General features: G+C 42.3%; 1 long non-coding RNA gene across 1 annotated transcript; it reads right to left on the reverse strand.

Moving 5' to 3' along the window:
- Positions 1 to 19,570: 19,570 nt before the first annotated feature.
- LOC128404995 (uncharacterized) lies at positions 19,571 to 20,453 on the reverse strand. The gene is made up of 2 exons (XR_008328211.1): positions 20,352 to 20,453; positions 19,571 to 19,929 (listed from the first exon to the last, which is right to left on the reverse strand). It is a non-coding gene; the product is annotated as an uncharacterized LOC128404995 (long non-coding RNA).
- Between the last annotated feature and the right edge of the window lie 5,374 nt (positions 20,454 to 25,827).

Here is a 25,827-nt window from a genome sequence, read left to right on the forward strand (position 1 = left end):
CTGCCAAGGAGTGTGGTGGAGTCTCCTTCTTTGGAGGTCTTTAAGCAGAGGCTTGACAACCATATGTCAGGAGTGCTCTGATGGTGTTTCCTGCTTGGCAGGGGGTTGGACTCGATGGCCCTTGTGGTCTCTTCCAACTCTATGATTCTATGATTCTATGATTCTAAGTTTGAACTTGTTGTCCAGGAGGCCTCTGGTGCCATTGTTTTTGTATTATAGAATCTAAGATAAGATATGAAAAATCTGATAGGATTGCAGGAATTATCCAATAGTAAAGATTGCAAAACATAACATTTTAATTACAAAAGTGCAACAGAGGATTAGTAAAACAAACTTTTCTTCGTAGCAGAAGGTAAACAGGGAAAGGTCTGATTCTGGCCATTCTTAATAGAATCATAGAATTGTCGAGTTGGAAGGGACCCTGAGGAACATCTAGTTCAATTCCACACAATGTAAGGATACGCAGCTGTCCCTTACGGGGGTCAAACCTGCAGCCTTGGCATTAAAAATTGTCATGCCCTGGCAGCAGAATTTCCAGAACCCATATCTGAAAAATTAAAAAAATCTACCTGGAACAATCAATAATACATTGCATGCAGAAGGTCCCACTTTAAGCCTGTGGCATCTCCTGGTTGGATTGAGAAAGAGTCCCTTCTGAGACAGCTGCTTCCATTCCGTATAGACAGTAATGAGCTAGAGAAACTGATGGTCTGACTTGGGATAAGAAAACTACCAATGTTCGTAAGGGTATAATAATTGAAAGAATTTCCAATGGTGATAATTTTGCAGACATTTTTAATTTCTTTGTTCAATGTGACATGGCCAAGACTTGCTGGGTGCAAACATTTAAGGGGAAATGTATTACAAGGTAACGGGAAAGTACAGCTTGAGTTTTGGAAATGTGAGATTTATAAACAGTGAGAAAGTGAAAACAGGCCTGCTATGCATTGTTCTCTGAGTTCTTCTCCTGGGAACATCTTGAAGATGCTATGAACTGGAAGTGAACACTATGTGCTTGCTGGAAACTGCTAGGAATAAGACTGTGATTAGCAATGAGCAATGAGCAGATGAAATAAATGAGGCAGATACAATAATGTTGATTTCATTTTCTCTCAGGTTCTCATTTCCAGTACCTTAAGTTCAGTTTGGCATTTTGCCACATCTGTTTACTTTTTAAAAACTAGACAAAATTAATCAGCATTTTAGTGCACATTTCTCTTATTATATACAATTTGTATACAATTTGCCCAATACATGTCTATGCTGGTTTCCCTAATATCTGTATTGTTATGGACACATTCCTAAGACATGCATTTCTGAACCCCTCCCCCATTTTTGGAGAATTGCACTGCACATACTGTTTTTGGAAACTGGTAGGTTTGCATTACAATGTGTTCTGAACCAAATTTCTCCCTCATCCCTAACTGTGAGTTGCTTTCTATTCCTGATTGCTTTCTGCTTTCAGTGCATGCCTTGCATACCAGTTCCTATTCAGTCAGGTGTAGAGCTCATGCAGACCCTCCAAGTGTCCCTATTTTCCAGGGATGTCCCTGATTTAGAGAAGCCATCCCGGTTTCTGACTTAATCCTGGAATGTCCCACTTTTCCTTCTTGTTGTTTAGTCATTTAGTTGTGTCCAACTCTTTATGACCCCATGGACCAGAGCACATCGGGCACTCCTGCCTTCCACTGCCTCCTGCACTTTGGTCAAACTCATGCTGGTAGCTTCAAGAACACTATGCAACCATCTCATCCTCTGTCCTCTTCTCCTTGTGCCCACCATCTTCCCCAACATCAGGGTCTTCTCTTCTCATGAGGTGGCCAAATTCTTGGAGCCTCAGCTTCAGGATCTGTCCTTCCAATGAGCACTCAGGGCTGATTTCCTTCAGAATGGATAGATTTGATCTTCTTGCGGTCCATGGGACTCTCAAGAGTCTCCTCCAGCACTATAATTCAAAAGCATCAATTCTTCGGCGATCAGCCTTCTTTATGGTCCAGCTCTTACTTCCATACTTTTCCTTAGGATGTCCCTATTTTCATTGGGGAAATGTTGGAGGGTATGGAGTTATCTGACCCTCCCCCCCCCCAGCCGTTTGAAGGCAATCCTGTATAGGGAAGTTGTTGTTTTTTATAAATGTTTAATGTTTTATTATGTTTTATATGTGTTGGAAGCTGCCCAGAGTGGCTGGGGCAACCGAGTAAGATGTGTGGGGTATATCTAGTAACATGATCATTATGGAGTGGGACATCCCTATTTTAATCAAATAAACGTTGGAGGGTATGTATCACATGTAAAAACAGCAGAGCACCATAGGTCTTGAACTCAAGACCATTCCGCCATGTGTAAAATGGCCTCTGATGCTGGATTGCAGAACCTTAACCAACTCTCCATCCATTCTGCCTATATTCAGCTATAACCAACCAATCAGAGCTAGCCTTATCACAAGGCCACCTAAGACAGATGCCTAAAGCAGCACCATATGGGAGACAGTATGTGCAATTGCCACTGCCTTTCTACTGCTTGCCAGCTACTTAATCCCCAATCCATCTGCTTCAGCATCTGAGAACAGCAAGAGAGTTTAGCAGAAGGAAAGGTAGAGTGGCAATGGTAAACAGATGAACTCAGATGACGCTTCGTCTTATCAAGCAGGATAGGAAGGATGTTCTACATGGTTGTTGTGAAAATCTGAGTTCTTCAGAAAGACCAATAATCAGATACCAAGGGTATCTGAGAGGCTACATGCCAATAATTCAGAGTGCAAAGGTAAAACTGGCGCTCATTGTAGGTGTAACCACCACCCTCCAATCTGTCTTGAAGTAATTGGAACAAGAAACACTTTCTTAATTTGTTCTACGAATATAATTACAATGACAGTTGACCTTGCTGTAAGATCCACCTGGACGGGTATTCTCAGATTCTTGTAAATACTTGCAAAGCTCTTAAAGATCATGGCAGTATTTCATACATTCACATCATCATTGATATATGAGCTTTAGGAACAAGAACATTTGGTTATAATCTCATGGAACCATTTCCATAAATGTGAGTTAAACCTTCATTGTTTAGTGACGAGGGAATACATTCAGTAGGTTGTATGAAGTTGTATACCTGTATACCTGAAGAAGTGTCTCCAACCCCACCATCCAGCCCAGACACTGAGGTCCAGCTCCCAGGTGGTTCCCTCATTGCGAGAAGTGAGGTTACAGGGAACCAGACAGAGGGCCTTCTCGATAGTCGCGCCTGCCCTATGGCACACTCCTCCCATCTGATATCAATGAAATAAACATCTATCTGACTTTTAGAGGACATCTGAAGGCAGCCTTGTACAGGGAATGTTTGATGTTTTAATTTGCTGGAAGCTGCCCATAGTGGCTGGGGAAACCTAGTCAGATGGGTGGCATTAATAATAATAATAATAATAATAATAATAATAATAATAATGGCAAGTTGGCAAGTTTGTCTTTACTTCTTTTAAATTATGCAATGTGTATTAACATATCATAATTGGACACTAATTGTCTACTGCCTTTCTGCACTTCTGTACTATTATAAATAACAAAATAACAAAATAATATTGTGGGTCCTACATATGTGAATATTTATACAATTAATGATTCCTGTAGGCAATGGGCTCTTAGCTTCTCTTTGCAAGTAGTACTGTGATGAAGAACTTTGTTCATTCATAAGGTTTAAGAAGGGCTGTATAATTGAAGCACAATAATAAAGGCTGTATAATTGAAGCTTTAAACTTTTCCTGTAAAAGCTAAAGCAATAAATGGAATTGGAAAAGATAACATTTCCTGGAATCACCAGGAAACTGACAATGATATTGATGGACATTTGCACCTTGAGCAATTCCCCCATGCACTCAAGATGCTCAGGAGAAAATGGGGAAATACTGGATTGTGAAACAAGTCCTAGAAAATTACAGTCACTGGGCCAGATGAATCATAAGAACCCAGTTAGAGGAAACAGTGATATTCTGTTTCACACCAGAGATTTGGCTACAGGGGCGGAGGAAGGGGGTGTCACCACTGAGGGGGGTGACAAAATGCTGGGCGGAACTCACCACAAGGCCTGCAGCACGCCCTGCCACACGTCTCTTCTGGGAGAGACATGGTGGCTTGGGCACGCGCAGGCTCCGCACTGCCCAGGTGGTCTGTCCACTGCCTCCCCCCAGCTGTAGGGTGTCTGAGTGCGAGGAGGCAAGCAGTCTCCGGATGCCCCGTGGTGTGCCCTGTCCCTATGGGCTGCTCACCTTGCCATCACCCTGCCCCTATGGGCGGTTTGCCCCACCCCTGGGCGCGCCATCCCAGGCGCCCAATCGGCTTCCTCCACCACCATTTGGCTAGACATGAAACCTCAAGTGGCAGGCAAAAGTATAGTTGCACACCACCCCAATCTCTGAGCGCTGCGAGATTCCAGGGGTTCCTGGCTCTTACCCCGGGCTTCATGTTTCCTTCAGAATGAGGTAGAGCAGAGACTGTGGTGTATCAGTTCAAAGGCTCTCAGCGGCACTCTTGCATTTGCCTACCTGCTCATGTAAGTACAACTGAAGTGAAAGAGATTCAATGCTGGACTTGATGTGTCAAAAGATTTGTTGTTGTTGTTTCGTCGTCTTAGTCGTGTTCGACTCTCCGTGACCCTGTGAACCAGAGCGTGCCTTGGAAACTCTCACTTTCTTCTCAAAGCTTCTCCTTTTTTATGTCCATGGAGTTTTCTTGGCAAAATACTGGAGTGGTTTGCCAGTTCCTTCTCCAGGTGGATCACATTTAGTCTAAACTCTCGGCTATGACCTGTCTGTCTTGGGTGGCCCTGCACGGCATAGCTCACAGCTTCTTGGGGTTATTCAAGCCCCTTCGCCATGACAAGGCAGTGATCAATGAAGGGGGTCAAAAGATTAGGACAGCACAAAGTCAGTACTAGGGACAGGCTAGCTCAGCACACATGATACCAAGGTGTGGTGTTAACTCAGATACGGTACCTTGTTTCCTCTATCCCAATATGTTTTCGGTGCAGATCTCGTAGGTCAGTTACTGGCAATGTTATTTAGGAAATGTGAGTAATGAACCTCTGGAGACACTTCTTTATTGCTTTGCGATGCCACCCAGAAACACCCACAAAACACTCATCACCCCTGCCTGTGATGTTTCCTCTGTTGGCATCATTGCAACCGACTCTGGTTTTTCTGGTCGTTGCTTAACTAGGTGTGTTTCTTATCCATCCTGTTATGTACTCCCACTTGCTGAGATTGCTTCACACCCATGTTTCTTCAGAGTTCTTTGCAAGTCACACTGAAAGCTTGGTCTGCTCGTGGAATTTCCATGCTGAAGGCCCACACTGTTTCCTTGTCCAGATCTAACCTCATCTGTGGCATGGCACCTGCTATCTCTAGGCCTGGCTTGGTCTTCAGACGCTACAAACGTTGACCAGCCTATAATATGGCAAATGAATCCACAGTGTTTTTCAAAACGTATGGATTTGCCATCCTCTGGTTAACGGCCCAGCTCTCCAGGTAAGATGAGTGTCAAAATGATTTCCCCTCTGCCCTGACTATGCCTGAGGACATTGTCACATGCTGATGCCTACATCAGTTTTAGCACGTCCTGTGTCAGAAACAGGAACATGAGGAACCTGCAGTGTATTGAATATACATTTGATTTAATATACATTTTTATTTCCCTTCTGTTTTCTGTTGTACCTTAATATCTGAAATAAGCAACACACCCCACAGACATTCTTAGAAGTAAAAAATGGCTGAGGGGAGCTAGGTTGTATGAAGACCCTCCACGTGCCCCTATTTTCCAGGACAGTCCCAGATTTACAGGAGCTGTCCCGGTTTCTGATCTGATCCCAGAATGTCTCACTTTTCCTTAGGACATCCCTATGTTCATCAGAGAAATGTTGGAGGGTATGCGTTATGGGACCCCCAAGCCAAGGAGATAAGTAACTACGTAAGTACATTTCCAAGCACAATTCAAAGTGTTGTTGTTGACCTTTACAGCCCTAAATGGCCTCGGCCCAGTATACCTGAAGGAGCGTCTCCACCCCTATCCTTCTGCCCGGAAGCTGAGGTCCAGCGCTGAGGGCCTTCTGGTGGTTCCCTCACTGCGAGAAGCAAAGCTACAGGAAACCAGGCAGAGGGCCTTCTCAGTAGTGGTGACCGCCCTGTGGAATGCCCTCCCATCAGAGGTCAAAGAGATAAACAACTACCTAACATTTAGAAGACATCTGAAGGCCGTCCTGTTCAGGGAGTTTCTAATGTGTGACATTTTAATGTATTTTTAATCTTTGTTGGAAGCCGCCCAGAGTGGCTGGGGAAACCCAGCCAGATGGGCGGGGTACAAATAATAAATTATTATTATTATTACTAGGTTTATAGTGTTGCCCCACAGCAGAAGAAGCCAGTGTGGTGTTGTGGTTAGAGTGTTGGACTAGGATCTGGGAGATCTGCGTTCCAATTGACACTCAGTCATGAAGTTCATAATGAACTGCATTTGCCATTTCAAGGCCTATTCCCTCAGTTTGGAGTGGTGCTTTCAGAGCTCTTCACTATCCCTTTTTGTTTCAACCACCCTAAGAAAATGTGCTGTCCTCAGCAAACTCAGGTCTTTTATGAACATGTGAAAAAGCACCAGCCCCAATGCAGATGAGCACAGCCTTTGGCAGAAGGAAATGGTTGCACCAACTGGCTGAAAATTCATGGTATGCCTTGCATGGTATTAATTGTGTAAAGCTGAAAGTCCAGGTAACAACTGCTGAGTAATAGTGGAGTGAAAAAGAATGCAAATTCAGGATATATGGTGATGGAGGGTGTGGAGAGGAATGAAAGGAAGAACAAAATACAGTGACGTCATGTTCATTTGGAGCAGGGCAGTGTTTCCTTGCAATATATACCAAACTACCTTTTAATTCATTGCACAGATTTTTCCTGGTGCATATCCAGAAGGACACATTTCTTAAATGCCTCTCTCGCAACTGCCAGAAGCCAAAGAATTTTGGAAAGGAGTGGTCCAGTGGTCATGCAATTAGCTTCAGACAATACCTGCCAAATAGGACTTTGGACAACAGAGGCAGGATGTGCCCGAGAAGATTATGATTCATAGGTAGAGAATGTCAAGACACAACTTGGAAGCGGCGCTTCATCTGAACCATGTAATACCCCCTTCTCAGTCTTGTGCAATGTAATTCTGTACATTTGACAAGGATTACCTCTGCAATGAAGTTAACTTCACAGAGCTAGCCAAGTAAGATTAGAAAGAAAGAAAGCTTCCGCCTTGAGGAATCTACAGAGACGTTGAAAGACTAAGCTGTGTTCATATCTCTTGAGAAAAGGTTAGGAGGAACCTTAAGACTGGTTTCTTGCCTGGAATTTTTTTTTTTTTGGTAACAAGATATAGTAGACAAAGCTCAAGTTATTATATAATGTTTGTGTTTAAGAGAGGGAGTGTCTTAGAACTCCTATATCGCTTTTTATAGATGGTTGTACTGGACATGTCATGGGAAATCTATTATCAAATCTCCCCACAATTTGTTCTTTAGTTAAAAGCAGCTGCAGTGTGTTTGTGTGTGAATGCCCTCAAAGGCTCTTCATTGGAAAATGCTGGTTTTCAAGTAAGATTATAGCTCTGGATTGTGTTTGGGATTAAGTGTTTGTCTAAACTCAAGACCAGCCCTTGCTGTTGGTGGATTGCCCTGAATATGTCTGGAAGTATAATTTCTGAACTCTTCAGAGAAAATTTGTTAAATTGTGAAGCCAGATGATTGCTCCAAAATGTCCAGACCTTTGTAATCTCCCATAAACACCTGTGATTTTAGTATTCTCTTGTATTCTCTTGTAATATGCCATACAATATAATGGGTTAGAAGAAAACTGTCTTATGTTTAGTCTTCATTTCTATGCAAACACACACACACACACACACACACACACACACACACACACACATTTGCACATAACAGAATATGTATTTTATCTTATATTTTGGAAATGCACATCCAGTTTTTTTCCTTTAATTTTTTTTTGGCCCCCCAAGAGAGCGGGGCCCTAAGCTATAGCTTGTTTAGCTTATACATAAATCCGGCACTGTATATACTAAATCTCCTCTTGACCACCTGTAAGCAAATTGATAATGGGGTGAACAGGTTTGTGTTCGTAACATTTTGCTGTAAATAGCATATGCTTTTTAAAAATGACATTTCTGTGACCTATATCCTGAGGAAGTAGGATTATGTATATAATATTTAGCACTTAATTAGGATCCAGTCAGGAACAGATGAATTTACAAATCCTCTTAGAGAAGACCATTAAAAAGCTGGCCATACAGATGGGATTCCTTGCAAACAAGATTTGGTATAACAAGATTATTTACTCATGACTCCTGGCTCTGATTATATAATCCTCAGGGATGAAAAATAAGGAAAATAACAGTTGTTTGATGAAGCATATATAATGTACGTAAAGCAAAAGAGAAGCAGTTTTGACTCTATATAGCCTTGAAACCTTTAAACTAGAGCACAGTAAAAACCAGCAATTTATTCTTCTAGATATTTACTATCCATAAATAAGTTTGATATGCAGGTTTTAAGAAAGGATTGGAATAAAGAATTGGAAGTTTCAGTGTTCTCTAGACAGTGGAAAAGTGTCTAAGCTTTAGCATCAAACATGTTGATGGATCTTAAACTAAGACTTATACAACAGAAAATGTTATTTAGAATCTGTTAAACTCTCTTATGTTGGTATAAGAACAGTCTATCCAGAGTAGTTCTTTGCTGGAGATGTAATATGGACAATATATTTTCACCGTGTCACACACTTACTAAGTTTTAGGATTCAGGTAGGTAGCCGTGTTGGTCTGACGCAGTCGAAATAAATTAAAAAAATAAAAAATTGTCCAGTAGCACCTTAGAGACCAACTACCGGTAAGTTTGTTCTGGGTATAAGCTTTCATGTGCATGCATACTTCTTCAGATACTGAATATTCTTCAGATAACAGATAAGTTTGGGGAGAAAGTGCTGGACTAAATACATAAGATGCTATGGAAGAAGCTAAGATTTTCAGAGGTGAACCATATACCCATTGTATGGAAATTGACGCTGGGACAGTGAAAATGGATTCTACAAGCCTTAATGGTGGCCAAGAGACTGAAACTGATGAACTGGAAGAATAGATACATAGTTCCTCTTAATGCTTGACAACATGAGAATACTGGCAACATATGAATAGAGTGCTTATAGACACAGACTTTCTTTAGATAAATACAATGATTTTTTGGAATGTGTTTCCACATAACATATTATGTTATTGATAACTTTATGTGTATTAAGAGAATAAGATTATACACATCTGTATGTATGTATGTATGTATGGGAAAGTAACTGAGTATTTCTCTCTTTTTCATTCTCACACACTTTCCCTCCCCCCCTTTTCCTTTTTGTCACTCTATCTTTTTATAAATGAAATTCTTCTAATAAAATATTAATATATAAAAAAATGTGATGTGGAGATTCATTTGTTTGAGCTGAACAGAGGTTTTATTAAATAAGTTTCCAAAGGGTCAAAATTAGAACTAGGACTGGTTCATCGGCCACAACAGTGCTGTGGAATACCTTTGACTACCCTTGCTAAATTGTTGTTGTTGTTCCACCAGATTTCTTACTGGTCAGGCTTATGTCGGTTTTAGTGGAAACCAGTATTTTATCTGCTGTTTCTGTTACCTTCCCCCCTCAGGCCTTTTGATAAGCTGACACAGTGTTGTTAGTGCCAAAAAATATCATGTGGCTGTTATGAGGGTAGCTTTGTTTTAGTGGTACAATGCATTTATATTTACACTTTTAAATCTGTTGCAAGTCTCTTGGAGACCTTTGGGTGACAAGCAACTAACAAGTCATCATCATCATAATATGGGAAACTGAAAGAAGCTGAAATGGACATCCATCACAACTCCTTTCCTCTGCTGTGCAATAAAGGGCCTAGCCCTGTATTTCAACCTCCCACATCTGTGTTTGTTCCAATTTTAAAGGAAAACCTGCCATTCTTTGCCTCTGTTGTTTCTTGCAGAACATTTATTCAGGGCACTGTGCCCTACATATTTGATAAGAGAGGAATGATGTATTGAGAGGAAATCTAAGGAAACAGCAATTCTCCTCTCAAGACATAATTCCTCTTTTCAATTTCAGTGTTACTACAGTAGAGTGTGGAAAGGCTTCTTGGTACTCCAGGCTTCAGTGTCTGAGGGAAGGGGGTTAAATAGTGCAAGATGTTCCTTCTAATCTTTCTTGAAGCAGCTCCTAGGCATCCTGGCAAACTCTGGAGGAATTCTCCTTTGTCTGGTTGCATCTCTAGCCCTTAAACACAGTGTCCAAGCTAATACTCACTTCCTACTTCATCCTGAGCTCATCCACTTCCTTTTAACTCCCCAAACCCTTTGAAGCTGTCGGATGTTGCAAGACCAGAGAATGCATTTCCACCCCTTAGCACCGAGGTCAGTGCCCCTCTGATGTCCCTCAGTGTTGGGTGAAGCTGAAACACCATTGTCATAGCAGCACTACTCTACTTTTCAGCTCTACTTTGTCTGAAATATACTCGGAGTCCTGTAGTGATTTCATGCTCTTTATTGCAGCTTGTAAGACAGTGATTGAATTGCCTCCCAAACCTCAAGCTTTTATACATTATTTACACAATGAGTCCGATCTGATTGGCTGATTCTACTTCCCTCCTGGAGCATGATTGGTCTTTTCCTGCAGGCCAATCAGTTGTTGCATTCTAGGATCCTACTTGCCTATTGTTCTAGGATCCAAGCTTAGAACATAACACTGTCCCATCTCCTTGAATTCTAACTTTCATCCAGCCTTGGCTTTGTGGCAAGTCTGGACACTGGGCTCATTCCAGAAAGCAATACCATCAACAAACAAAATATTTTGCCTATACTATTCAATACATTCAGTTTAACCTGTTTATCTTAATAATTCATGCTGTTGCTCATATCTCATGTAGTTTTTAAAATACTCAATAAAAGGTCTCCAGTCCTCAAGGAATTTTTCATCATGGTGGTCTCCAATCTTTGCTGTTAATCTTGCCAGTTCTGCGTACCCCATCATTGGAACATCTCCTTTCTTCCACCTTTGGGCATATAATATTGGTGCTGCTGTCATTACATACATAAATAAGTTAACCAGCTCATTTTCTATAATTCCTATAAAAAAAGCTTCAGGTTTCTTGGGAATCATCAACTTGAACATCTTTTAAATTTCATTATATATCGTTTCCCAATAGCCCTTACCTTTTTTGCAAGTCCACCACATATGAAAACATGTTCCTTCTGTCCTTCTGTCCTTTCAACACATACAGTGGTACCTCAGGTTAAGAACTTAATTCGTTCTGGAGGTCCGTTCTTAACCTGAAACTGTTCTTAACCTGAGGTACCACTTTAGCTAACGGGGCCTCCTGTTGCCGTTGCGCCACTGCCATGCAATTTCTGTTCTCATCCTGAAGCAAAGTTCTTAGCCCGAGGTACTATTTCTGGGTTAGTGGAGTCTGTAACCTGAAGCGTCTGTAACCTGAGGTACCACTGTACTTGACTTAGTTTTATACTAGTTTTATACTAGCTTGTTTGGTGTTAAATACCACCTATAAATCATCTTCATATAATTTTCTTTTAAAGTATAACAAGCAGTAAATCTTAATTACCCTTCCACAATGTTTCCCATGAAGACAGTTCTATATTATGTCCCACATCTCTAAGGCAAACTGTGCATGGCAATGCATATATTGGTTAAAATACCACACAAAAGGGCATTATATATGGGAAATTGCTGTGAAAAAAATAGTCAAGATTGCAATACAAAAATATGTATATTAGGATAAATTTTCATTAAAATGTTGGTGAATTTTCATGAGGACCTTTTTTATATAATAGAAATTGCAGATTGATGTAGAAATGTGGAGAACGAACTCAAGCCTGGAAAAACGAGAAACTGAGAGCAATTGAAACTGACAGATTCATTCATCCCTAGCAGAATATGGGACAGAGTGTCTGTTCTAGGCAGTTCCATGGGCTGAAGTGTTTCCAGGGATGTCTGTAATCCTGTACAGTGGTACCTCTGGTTATGAACTTAATTTGTTCTGGAGGTCCGTTCTCTTATAATGCCAATGGTGCCCACCGGAGAGGTGCTGAACAGAGCTCAGGTAAGTTCCGGCTTAAAAAAAAGCCCTGAGCAACAGCAAAAGGAGATGGATGGGGGCTTAGGAGGGCAACCTAACCAGGACTAACGCCTCGGGCTTAACTGTGTGAGAGACACAGTGTTGATGGTCTAATATTGAAGTTTTGAAGATAGCAAGCTTGCAGTAGATTTATTCCCCCCCTAATATTCTTTATTGATTTTCATTTGTACACCCCACATACGCATATTGTATTACATTTCACATTTACACCTGCTCCCAAGAGTCGACTTCCCTCCTTACGTCTTTTTATCACATCTAACTTTTTCACATTGTCTTCCTACAATTTTTTTATCACATCTACAATTTTTCACATTGTATTATTGTTCTTCTTTCGTATTTGTCCATAGAGTGCCTATAGTCAAATAAATCCTCCTGTATATACAATTCTTATTGTCTGTCTATATTCATTTACAACTACCATTGGTTACATTAGTCACCTTGTACATTTTACTTTTTATTGTTTTCTTTATCCAGAAATTTCCTTTGTATTTCACATTATGAAATTTCAACTCTACTGGTTTCACTATTTCACCTTATCCTTCCTATGTATGACATAAATTTTAGCTTGCAGTAGATTTAGATAAGGTGCTCTGTTGGCTAAACCTCCTAGCATTGTTAAAAGAGCAGGACACAATGTTCCCAATATGAGCGGCATGCTCTAATGAGGTTGTACAACAATGACCTCTGTTTATGAAGAGGAGCATCCAGTTCACAGGTAGGAAAGGCAGGGGGAAAACCGCCTTACGTGGAACTTGTGTTCAGACCAAGATTATTGTACAACCGTTTGAAAGAATGGCATGAAACATTTGCTTCTGACAGAATAACAAATCATTTAGAAAAGCTCTTTGTTCGCGAGTGATAAGGGCGCTGGGAAAATGTCATTTGCTAAGCTTTTAAACTCAATATTTAAGATCAGAGTCACAAAATGGCCGTTGAGAGAAGAGTTCTTCACCTCGGACTGCAGACTGGTGATTATTATGTACAGGTCATTGCAAACTCCAGCATGGCCACAGCTCATGGGAGCTTTGCTGTATAACTTCCTACATTAGCTACAAGGAAGGTGCACCCGGCTGTGATCTGTGCCCACGGTGAGACTTTCATCCAAATTTAATTGGTTTGTGGATTTCAGCAATGTTTTATTCAAAATTCAATTTATATACCTCTTGGAATAGATGATAGATAGATAGATAGATAGATAGATAGATAGATAGATGATAGATAGATAGATAGATAGATAGATAGATAGATAGATATAGATAGATAGATGATAGATAGATAGATGATTGATAGATAGATAGATAGATAGATAGATAGATAGATAGATGATAGATAGATAGATAGATAGATAGATAGATAGATAGATGATAGATTTTGAAATTTTCTCAGACAAATACTAAATGCATAATAGCAAACAAAACATACATAAAAACTTGACTGTGAACTTAGTCCCGGTACTACTTCTTGATACATGGGCTGGGACCAGAAAACGGAGCAACCAGAGGACTAAAAAATAGGTAAGATGTTGAAACAGCAATCTGGAAAATCAAAAGAGGCAAGCTATAAATTTTGAAGCACCAAAAGTGTTGAAGTATAATTCCAGTCTATAACAGACAATGAAGATCTGCGAGAAGGACCATTCCTTGCTGTCACTAACAACAACAACAAACAACAAACGGAAACCAAGTAACTGAGAATGATATTTTGGATTTAACCTCTCTTAAGTTCTCTGTTAGGCTCTATGTCTTTTTCTACCACCACCAAGCGCCACCACTTATTCCACCATCCCTTTAGAGCAGGGGTAGTCAACCTTTTTATACCTACCGCCCACTAATGCATCTTTCTTGATGGTAAAAATTTCCTTACCGCCCACCAGTGCTGGATGGAAGGAGGACTCAGCTTGTGCCGTAGAACCCCCTACCGCCCACCTAGAATCCTGAAACGCCCACTAGTGGGCAGGAGGGACCAGGTTGACAACCTCTACTTTAGAGTAAAATGGGAATGATGCCACCAATGGGGGAGCTAACTCCAGGCTTGCTGCTGCTGCTGCTGCTATGTGGATTATTAGGTCTTTGTATAAGGCAGTGGTTCTCAACCTGTGGGTCCCCAGATGTTGTTGGACTACAACTCCCATCATTCCTAGCCAGCATGACAACTGGTCAGGGATGATGGGAGTTGTAGTCCAACAACATCTGGGGACCCACAGCTTGAGAACCACTAGTATAAGGCATTTTTATTTTTTTTGAAAAGTAAACGTACAGTTCATAAGTTACAGTTTATTATTTGTTGTTGTTTAGTTGTTTAGTCGTGGCCGACTCTTCGTGACCCCATGGACCAGAGCACGCCAGGCACCTCTGTCCTCCACTACCTCTCGCAGTTTGGTCAGACTCATGCTGGTAACCTCGAAAACACTATCCAACCATCTCGTCCTCTGTCGCCCCCTTCTCCTTGTGCCCTCCATCTTTCCCAGCATCAGTGTCTTCTCCAGGGAGTCTTCTCTTCTCATGAGGTGGCCAAAGTACTGGAGCCTCAGCTTCATGATCTGTCCTTCCAGTGAGCACTCAGGGCTGATTTCCTTAAGAATGGATGCGTTTGATCTTCTTGCAGTCCATGGGACTCTCAAGAGTCTCTTCCAGCACCAAAATTCAAAAGCATCAATTCTTCGGCGATCAGCCTTCTTTATGGTCCAGCTCTCACTTCCATACATCACTACTGGGAAAACCATGGCTTTAACTATACGGACTATACGGACAGTTTATTATACATTTGTCTAAATAAACAAATAATGAATGAACGCTATTAATTCTAAGAAATCCGTAGGTTGCATTAAAATGAAAACATCAACCGTGAGTGATTGTGTGAATCGGCTCTGACAGCGTGAGTGAATTTTGAGCACCCTTGATGCCATCCACAAAGGCAAATGCCAACTGTGTCGAAGTAACTGTAGACGTGTAAAGACAGCTGCTTATATAGCTGTGATTCTATGGGCATTTCTCTCTTGATTTTGACAAGAAGGTGGAATCTCCCTTAGAAAAGAGAAAGCAATGGATATTGAAATGCCTGGCTGCCACCACTCAGTGTTATTGATATCCTAAACATACCGTATTTTTCCGTGTATAAGACTAGGTTTTCCCCCTTAAAAATAATGTCAAAAATTAGGGGGTGTCTTGTACATGGGGCCATCTCCCCTCATTTTCTTAAATCTGAGTCCCCCAAAATAGGGGCATCTTATAGATGGAAAAATATGGTATATTTTTATATTTTTATTGTTTCAGAAAACAGCAAATCCAAACAAAGCCTGGCAATCAGAAGGTGAAGTTGCTTTTTGATATCTATTCGGTCAGTACAGACTTTCCAGTATTTTCCAGTCTTGAACTTGAAGACATAAAGATGTCACGGAGGGATTCATGATTCAACGCATCATGATTCAACTCTGGCCCAAAGAGAGATGTGCTCAGAGCTCTCCCCATACATTGCTGGCCATAGATTGCCTGGCCTGCCTTCAGTTAACAGGAGCAAGGTTTGTCATATGTCCCTGAAATCGCCCTATAAAAGGTTGCATTTCTCCTTCAGAATAAAACTGCTGACTCTTTCCTTCACAAGGTAAAAGCCACTCCACAAGACTCAGTGGGAGTTAACAGGGCATTGGACTAGATGACTCTCAGGGACTGTTCAATCTCTACAATTCTACAATTATTTATTGTTGACCTTCTTTCTGATGATGCCTTGCCTATAAGAATCCAGCAAATAGATGAACCCTATTATTCTCTTTGGAGAGGAGTGGTCGCTTTGCACCAGCAACAAGAGACAACAGCAAGCCAACACCTATACAAATGCCAATCAGATTGATTTGTTTCCCTGACAGGTTGCTAAAAGAAAAATGGAATAGGAAGACTTGAATTCTTGGGTCATATGCTGTAGAGAGGCGATATCTTTTCATGAGGAATATGGGGTTGCAGATTTGGGAAACAAAACTGAAGAGTTAAAGGAGGCGAAAGCACACACATGCCTATGATGTGCTTCACCCTATTACTTGGCAAAGCGAAACAAAGCAGAGCAAAATATATGACAACATTAAACTGTGGACAATCCACTTAGCAGAAGCACTTCAGACATATTATTCAGTCTGGGACGAGCGAGCCTTTTGTTTCCAGATTTATATTTTCACTCCATTGAAATTTGGGCCATTGTTTTAATTTATGCACATCCATGCCTCATTTTTATTGTGTGCAGACTGTGAATGAAAGCAATGCCATTAAGAAAGTAGAAATGTTAATTTCACATAATAAATTTCCTCACTTTCCCCCTTTAATAGTCAAGGAAGAACATGGTGCATTGGTGTAAAAGTCTAGGAATGTTGTGTGCCAGAATTTTTAACACAACCATTAGTAGCAGAGTGAATATTAATTGCAGATGGTATCTTTTTGTTGCTCAGCTTTGTGATTAAGCTGTCTAATGAAAACCTTCCATTGCTCTGCATTTCCTTTTGTGCGCAAATGTAAATCACTGACGCTCGACAAGTTTCCTTGTTACACTTTTAATGAGAGTATATATAGCAAAGGATCTTTTTGCATCAATTCTGCATTAGCAATAATAGGAAATATCAATGCATGCTGGGGAAAGGGAAGTATCTAAGTACTGCTATTAGGGAAAAGAAGATAAGGGGGGTTTTATTTAACAGTTCAAGCCGTTGTTTTTCTTGAATCTTCTGACCTAATTAATGTAAGGTAGAGCATATGAGGTAATATAAAATCTATGCAGAAAAGCATCAGGACCAAGGGACATTATTGTTTGCCCACACCTGGGCTATCTTTAGCATATGCGGCACCGGGGTGCACAAATTTGCCCAGCACCCCCAATTTTTTTTGGGGGGGGCAGCTAAGAGTTCCTCCATTGGTGTTTGGCATGAAGGCAACACTATTCATTGCAAGTCTTCAGGACCCATCCCAATGTCTGCTCACACACTTCCCAACCCTGACAACCATTGTCTAAACTGAGAGTGAATCCAAACCAGAGCATTCTTCTTCCTCCTCCTCCTCCTCCTCTTCTTCTTCCTATACTGCCCTTCATTTGAAGATCACAGTGCGGTTTACAATATAAAAACACAAAAATGCATACATACCAGAGTAGCATTAAAAGGCCATAGATTATTTAATGAGCCATAGGCCTGGGAGAAGAGGAATGTTTTTGCCTGGCACCTAGAGATGTGTAATGAAGGCAGATTGGAACCGGCCCATTATGTGTTTCTTGAAGACAAATTACATCTAAATTTTGTTTGAGAATTATGTGTTCAATTTTATTTGTCAGTGAGTTTTGGAAACAAACAAGCATGGTTAATTAGAAAGAATATTTATTGCAAAAAACCCAACAGAGTTCACGAACGCTGCCGTCCATCTATCAGTGAAGATGTTCCTACTGAGGCGGCTTCTTCCAGCAAAACCAAAAGCAGCACAGCAGAGTTCAGAACCAAGCTTTTTCACTGAAATCACTACCCATGCTAATACTTTGGGAAGTGAGGGATATAGGGGAAAATAGAGGGGCATGATGGTTGCATTGGAAGTTAGCAAGCGCACCACAGGGACTTGAACCCCATTCTGGGAACCAGGAGTACCAACCACCAGTGCCTTTGGCTTTTTTTTGAGCAATGCAACAAGGTGAAAAGCAAAACCTGCGAATGTTCTCTCAGGGGGGAAAAACACTCTCTGTGGAGAGACAGCTTTTCTTACCACCATGACTTCTGGGACTCTGCTGGAAGAGCTGGCTTCATTTGAGGGTTGGAAGAACTAAAATTATATAAAGCCAAAACGTTAGCACGGCTCCTTTATGGATCCTTTCTGGGCCCGCCTCCCTCCACGTTCATTCCCCTTGAAAGAGTGCCATCCAAACTCCTCAGAGCCCTTCTGCAAGTTTCTAGATGTGTTTCAAATGCATGGGTCAGACTAGAAACAGGGATGATGAAAGTCGAAGCTCATATTGGTCTAACATCAATATATAAGTGGCTAACTCTGAAACTGCTCCCCCGAGGAATAGCCCCACTGATTCTGAGCAACCAGTTTCAGTCTGGCTGGCAGACAGCAGTCTTAAACACTCTTCAGAAACTGGGCCTTGCTCTCCAAACCCTCATAACTATGGGCCTAGGCCAAGCTAGATCTGTGGTTAGGCAAAGAATCATGGGCATAGAGAGTCAACAGGACTGTACAAGGGTCCCCGATTATAAAATCATAGAAAACGGGAGATATGTAGCCGCTCCAGCAACATATCTCTATTTCCTCACATCCAGAAACGCAAGAAGGGCTTTCACTCTTGCTAGAAGCTCGGCCTTGCCCTCACCGGTTCTGGAAGGTTCCCATAGAAGAGTCCCATGCGCACAGAGACCTTGCGCCTGCCCATTAGGGGAAATAGGAAGCCCAAACACATATTTTTTAGATGTCCTTTTTATGCTGAGATTCGTAGAGACACCATTGATCCTTTGCTGAAGAGGCTCGCCGATCTTCCAGACAAGTCTAAACTTAATTCTCTCCTCTTAGACAAAGATCATAAGAGGACCTGGCTGGTAGCCAGATTCTGTGCCTAGATTTGTAGGCACAGATCATCCTCTAGAATAAAATAGCTTACTAGGGAAAAGCTGAAGTCACCCTTTGGGGAGCCTCAGGGTCAATTTTTATGGTAGCCCAAATCTCAGTTGTATGGGTGTATGTATATATCTCAATTTTAACTCATGAGCTATTGCTGCAATCTGCTCTAATTGTGTATTTTATCTTTATGAACACTGTTTTTATTGTGTTATGCAAGCTGGTCTTTGACCGTAATAAATTATCTATCTATCACAGTCCAAATGCAGGTGCCTCTCACCTCAGGTGCAGTGAATTCTAGGAAGACTGAAGGAAAGAAGAGCTGGAACAAAAGAAGAAGTCTTCTCCTACTTGCAGGTGAGCCTCATTGTGGTGACGCAGAATAGGTCCTCTTCTGACAACTCAGTCACCAAAAGAATCTTAGCACAATGAGTTGCAGAAGGAACACAACATAAATTTTCTTCCCAGCCAAACAAGGGATACTCACCTAAATGTCCTTCAATCATGGAAAACCATTTTGCCCGCCATTTTTGTTTGAAGCTGGATGAGCCATTGATCTACAGGGGCACAACAGAGAGATGAGATTCAGACTTAAACATCTGCCATTAAGCTTGGTGTGGAAAGAAGGAAGATTGTTCACCCTTGTGTTTGTCTATCTGAGGGTGACAGTGTGTCTTGTGGTTCAATTTTTGGATTTGCGATCTACAGTCATTAATTTGTCCCCAGCCACCTTCCACCAATTGTACAGAAAATGATTTTTTTTAAATAACAAAAACAAAACAGCTTTTCTTACTACTATGACTTCTGGGACTCTGCTGGAAAAGCTGGCTTCATTTGAGGGTTGGGAGTTCTTTGGAGAGACCTGTGAAAAGACCACCAGAAAAGAAAATGGGAAAAAGGAGATACCAATACAAAAAACATTGTCTTGAAAAAAAGACCACTGGGTGGTGGAATGTGAACTTACCTAAAGCAGCACAGTCCAAATGCAGGTGTCTCTCACCTCAGGTGCAGTGAACTCTGGGAAGCCTGAAGGAAAGAAGAGCTAGAACAAAAGAAGAAGCCTTCTCCTACCTGCAGGTGAGCCTCATTTTGGTGACACAGAATAGGGCCTCTTCTGACAACTCAGTCACCGCGACCTGAAAGAGTCTTAGCACAAATAGTTGCAGACGGAACACAGTATAGATTTCCTTCCCAGGCAAGCAAGGGATACTCACCTAGATGTCCTTCAGGCATAATGTATACAACTATATTGCTGCTATCATTGTGATGTAGCGTTTAGGGTTTACTTGTGAGGTATCTGAGCCTGCCATCGCCTCTGAAAATACAAGAGTACTTGATAGTTACCTTCCTTCAGCTGCTATGGTCGCTTCAAAGTGAGAAGTTTGTATGCTTTTTTTGTATAAAGTCAACGCTTTGTGTTGTCTGAGCTATGTGCTAAATAGCTGTTCCTAGAAGATGCTTATCAAAAATAAAATAGAATCCAAAAACCTTGGTTATTACCCCCAGAGACCCACGTTACGCATCAGGCGTAGTTTTGCCTGGCCTGTTCCATAGTTACCTTTTGAGCTTCATTTCCCATGTCTTTTCGTAATCTTGCAGGTTCTGCTGGAAAGGCTTAGTGGAGTTGATGTTCTAGTCTGCTTCCTCATTTGATCCTCACAACAACAACCCTGTGAGGTAGGTTAGTGTTTCATGGCAGAGTGAGGATTTGAACTCTAGTCTCCCAGTTCCTAGTCCACCACTCCAGCCACTCCACTCTCTCAGGGACTTCCCTCAGAGAAAGCAGTTTCCCACAGGATCCTGGACTTACCCTGTCCCTGAGCAGTCACTCTCCAGTTGCCATCAGCAGGTTCATCCTCAAAATGCTTTATTCGCCTTTTCAGAAAGTTTTTAACTTACCGGTTTTTCTCTCCTTCCAAGGCAACCTGAGCCAATATGAAATTAGAAGGAATGGTTTTGTCCTCTTCTTGTCTTCTTTCTTTCCTCCCCACATGCACATTTGTAGCGTCAGCAACAAAAAACCCCAACTTTCTCTTCATGAAATGACTTCTCTAGTTACCTTTTAAAAGAAATGCCTTCTATTTTCCCTACTCATTTTCTCTCTGCTTTAAGCAGACTTCATATCCATGTGCTTCTTCATTTCATCCAAAGACTAATTAGTTTGATAGGGTCACCTGTGTGGAGGGTGAATGGAGCCCACCCTCCAACAGACGTTTCGCCCTTGGCCTCCATCCACCTGCCCACTAGACCAACCCACCTGCCGCTGCTCTATGCTGGAGCCACAGCCCTGGAGAACGCGGCTGCCCTTCTCTGGCCTGCCTCTCCCCCTCCCTGTCCTGATGGAGCCTCTCACCTCTTCTTGGTGGGCTTCAGCAGCAGCAGCAGCGCCCAGCCCTCCCCCTCTCGGCCAGCTCAGGAGTAGGGTGTTCATGTAGGTGTCCTTTTGCAGGCCATGAGGAGAAGGAGGCGTCACCCCAGCCCCGAAGGCCAGGCCTGGGCATGGCTTGTCTTGCCTCCCCTCAGCTCTGGCCTCGATGAGTGAGCCTGTCATGAGGGCACCTAGTTGAGACCCCTCAGAAATGTGCTCCCGGGGCCACGTCCCCCCCACATTATGCCTCCGCTGAGCACATCTCTTAGGACACACCCAATATCTCTTCCCTTTCATAAGCAATGCTTTTAAGGAACAGCAGACACGGCACCCTGGCACAATAGACTATTAAAGCATCAGAAAATTTAGACAATGAGGGGTCTTTAGGTGCTATTCATATATATCATCTCCTAAATATTCTTTGTGGTGTACTGTTTGGATGTTTTGGGTGTTTCATACATGATTAACCTGTTTGTTATTATCTAGTGTCCATGATATGATAAGTTGTTGTTTTCTTTAATTTTTTATTCAGATAATATACTGCTTGGAGGGGTTTGAACTAACTGACCCTCTCAACTCCATGATTCTCAACAATTCCACGATTCTGTGTATAATTTTTATTATTATTAAATTTTCTGCTTTATGATTTAGAATACTTATTGAAGCATCCTTAAAATATCAATGGCGTCCCTTCTTCTCTTTCCATGGTTCATTTTGCATATCATAAATCCCTGCATGTTTTACAAAAACTAAACTATTCAGTATTCCATTATTACATCCATCAAAACTTATTTACACCGTTGAGTTTATCTTAATGCTGCCAACGTTTTCAAGTGTACACAATCCCCCCCCCATATTCAATAAACGTTTTCCAATCTTCTCTAAACCTATGTTCTTCTTGTTCTCTCATTCTATATGTTAAGTCTGCAAGCTGCTCATATTCCATGTACTTGGTTCTTGTGATGTTTTTTCTTTCTTCTTCATACCAGGAACCTCTCCTTGGTTTTCGCGGTTCCCTGGAACACTGTTTCAAAACCTTTGGTCTTGAAAGCTACCAGCTACTGTCACTCCTAAATCTGTCTTCAGGTGTTGGAAAATTCCATAATCACCCGAAGTGTGTTATTAAATAAGAGCCAGAAGTTGAACCTTAAGAATAAAGTTTAATCCCATGCAAGGAAGGCAGGGGGTGGGGTGGACGAGGGGAAGCCTGCAGTTGTTTATTTGCCGTATGGTAATCCGCTCTTTGGGACGCGGGTGGCACTGTGGGTTAAACCACAGAGCCTAGGGCTTGCCAATCAGAAGGTCAGTGGTTCGAATCCCTGCAACGGGGTGAGCTCCAGTTGCTCGGTCCCTGCTCCTGCCAACCTAGCAGTTCGAAAGCACGTCAAAGTGCAAGTAGATAAATAGGTACCACTCTGGTGGGAAGGTAAACGGCGTTTCCGTGTGCTGCTCTGGTTCACCAGAAGTGGCTTAGTCATGCTGGCCACATGACCCGGAAGCTGTATGCCGGCTCCCTCGGCCACTAAAGCGAGATGAGAGCCGCAATCCCAGAGTCGGCCAAGACTGGACCTAATGGTCAGGGGTCCCTTTACCTTTAATCCGCTCTTTGGAAATCCAACAATGAAATAACACTTGCCATTGGATGAGCCTTCAAAGTGTTTCTGTTGATTAAACTTGTGTCCATGCCAATGACTATATGCATATCTGCTATGACTCAGTTCAAATTGTTCCTCCACAGCTTCTTTCCCCTTGTTTATTATGCCCAAGTCAGTGGATCAGATTTGATGGATTAGTGCAGGGAACACAGAGTTCAGGTGCACAGCCATCAAATCCTCCTACATCTTGACTGTGACCTGCTCAAAAGCATGACGAATGATTTCAGTTCTTTTTTCCCCCTCATCCAAGAACTGGAAAACTGGGGAGGAACTGGTGAATATTTTCTGAAGTGGTGTGGTTACTGTGTACAAAAGCTCACCATGGGGTTTATGCTAGAACCCATTAAGAAATGTGATCTCTTTTCAGTAGATATTTGTACCCGGACTCTGAAATGCCTGTCCAAAGGATTCCTTTACAACTTTCCACCAGATGGCTAAAAGCTTGCATCATCTTACCTCTTGTACTGATCAAATTTTTAGTTTGCTGTGTTGAATAGTCTCTCTTGCTGGAAGATGCTCAGCTGTTTTTATAGGACCTTTGTCTTTTCTGTGTTCTGTTGCCGTTGGTCACTTTGCTTAGTTATGTTTGCTTTGAGAAATATTTTAAACTTGGGGCCAGGATTTTTCTTTTCTGCATTCCCTTGGGGGCTCCGTGCCTGTGGCGGTCAGGGCCACTCCCTTTCTCAATTTCTGCCACACCTGCTCTCCCTTTCCCTCTCCCCACCTGCCAGTCTGCCAGCAAAGGGGTTGGACTGCTCTTGTCTGGCTCCTGGACCCATTGCATTCTGGGAACCTTTCCCTTCTCCTTCCATTGTTCCATGCTTTCCTCCAAGTTCTTCCCTGTCCCTCACTCTGAGTTCCCTTCCCCCAGGGCTTTTTTCCATGTCCTCCAACATTTCTCTGATGAAAATAGGGACATCCTATTCCATCATCATCATTATCATCATCATCATATCCTGCCCATCTGATTGGGTTGCCCCAGCCACTCTGGTCAGCTTCCAACATACTGTATATATGGCTGCTGTTTTTCCTGTTGACGTAGATTAAAATGGGACCTAGAGCTATAAGGCCCATTGAAATACAGGTGGCTTACTTCTCAGTAAACATGCATAGGATAACACTGTAAATAACCAAATTAGAAGTTAGATCTTGGGTAACACCAGTGCTTTTTTCTGGGAGTACACATACCCCTAAACATGTTGTGAATCTTTGTACTTTTGTCCATTTACAGTGGTACCTTGGGTTAAGTACTTAATTCATTCCGGAGGTCCGTTCTTAACCTGAAACTGTTCTTAACCTGAAGCAACACTTTAGCTAATGGGGCCTCCTGCTGCCGCTGCACCACCAGAGCACGATTTCTGTTCTCATCCTGAAGCAAAGTTCTTAACCTGAAGCACTATTTCTGGGTTAGCGGAGGCTGTAACCTGAAGCGTATGTAACCTGAAGCGTATGTAACCTGAAGCGTATGTAACCTGAGGTACCACTGTACTGTATTTATTTTCCCCGATGTGAACTATAAAATGGTGATTTTCTTGAGTCAAAATGAGTGTACAGTGGTACCTCGGGTTACATACGCTTCAGGTTACAGATGCTTCAAGTTACAGACTCTGCTAACCTAGAAATAGTACCTCGGGTTAAGAACTTTGTTTCAGGGTGAGAACAGGAATCGTGCAGCGGTGGCAGTAGTACCTCAGGTTAAGAACAGTTTCAGGTTAAGAACGGACCTCCGGAACGAATTAAATTCTTAACCTGAGGTACCACTGTACCCCTAAACAATTTTTTTTAAAGAAAAAAAAGCACACATTCAGCACTGTGGTTCGGCCCATTTTTGAAGGCTGCCCTTTGCCCGGAAAAGAGATGAGAAATCTTTAGACTTTTGCTGGTGGGTTGTGTTCCACCTCCATTTTCTCTCATTTAAAAGCATCTCTCCTGCTCAAATTGGGAATGTTCAGGGTAGACTCCTAATTGCCACGGCTTCCTCTCCCCTGCGCCTGCATTCGAAACCAACAAGCATCACCATAAGATGTTTTGCTAATGCTTGTCTTGAAAGCTGCTGGGAATCCCTCTCACCTGGCAATGCGCAGCCGCACTGTCGCTGTTCCCTGCTGCCACAGAGACCATCGATAAGTGGCCTTTCATTAGAGCGCAGCAGGATAAAGAGCTAACAGGAGGCGCTGTGCAATCCCCGCTGTGATTGCGGCTGATTTCAAGAGATAAGTGGACTTTGGACCCCCGAGGTCATGTCAGGTTGACCTTTGAAAGCATGATTGACACAACACAACGCCCCTCTTCCTCTGGCAACATTGGATGAGAGCAGCAGCATCTTGAAAACAACACATTTCTCCACGATCTCTGCTACATGCAACCAGGAACCAGCTCGGAAAAGTGCGGTGAAACATCACTTTGTGGCTGCATGGGAAGGATACCTTTAAAACACCCCTCCCCACAATAATTCTGGGGACCTCTTCCCAGAGCAACAGTTTGCATTGCAATAATCTAACAGAAGTTAGGCTATCCCTGTCCGGATTGGGGCGCAGGTGGGCCACCAGCTGAGGCTGATGGAAGGCGCTCCATGCCACTGAGGCCACCTGAGCCTCAAGTGTCAGCAAAGGGCCCAAGAGTACCCCAACGGCTGCAAGGATACTTCTGGCTCAGAAATGGAAGCAACAGGAACTTCCTGTGTGGTGTAGTGGTTAAGAGCGGTGGACTCGTAATCTGGTGAACCAGGTTCGCGTCTCTGCTCCTCCACATGCAGCTGCTGGGTGACCTTGGGCTAGTCACACTTCTCTGAAGTCTCTCAGCCCCACTCACCTCACAGAGTGTTTGTTGTGGGGGAGGAAGGGAAAGGAGAATGTTAGCCTCTTTGAGACTCCTTCGGGTAGTGATAAAGCGGGATATCAAATCCAAACTCCTCCTCCTCCTCCTCTTCTTCTTCTTACAACATTGGAAGAATGGCAGAGCAAGATGGTGGAATACGTAGAGTTGGCAAAGTTGACGGGGAAGATCCGGAA

Source organism: Podarcis raffonei, chromosome 17 (assembly GCF_027172205.1).
Source record: "Podarcis raffonei isolate rPodRaf1 chromosome 17, rPodRaf1.pri, whole genome shotgun sequence".
NCBI lineage: Eukaryota > Metazoa > Chordata > Lepidosauria > Squamata > Lacertidae > Podarcis > Podarcis raffonei.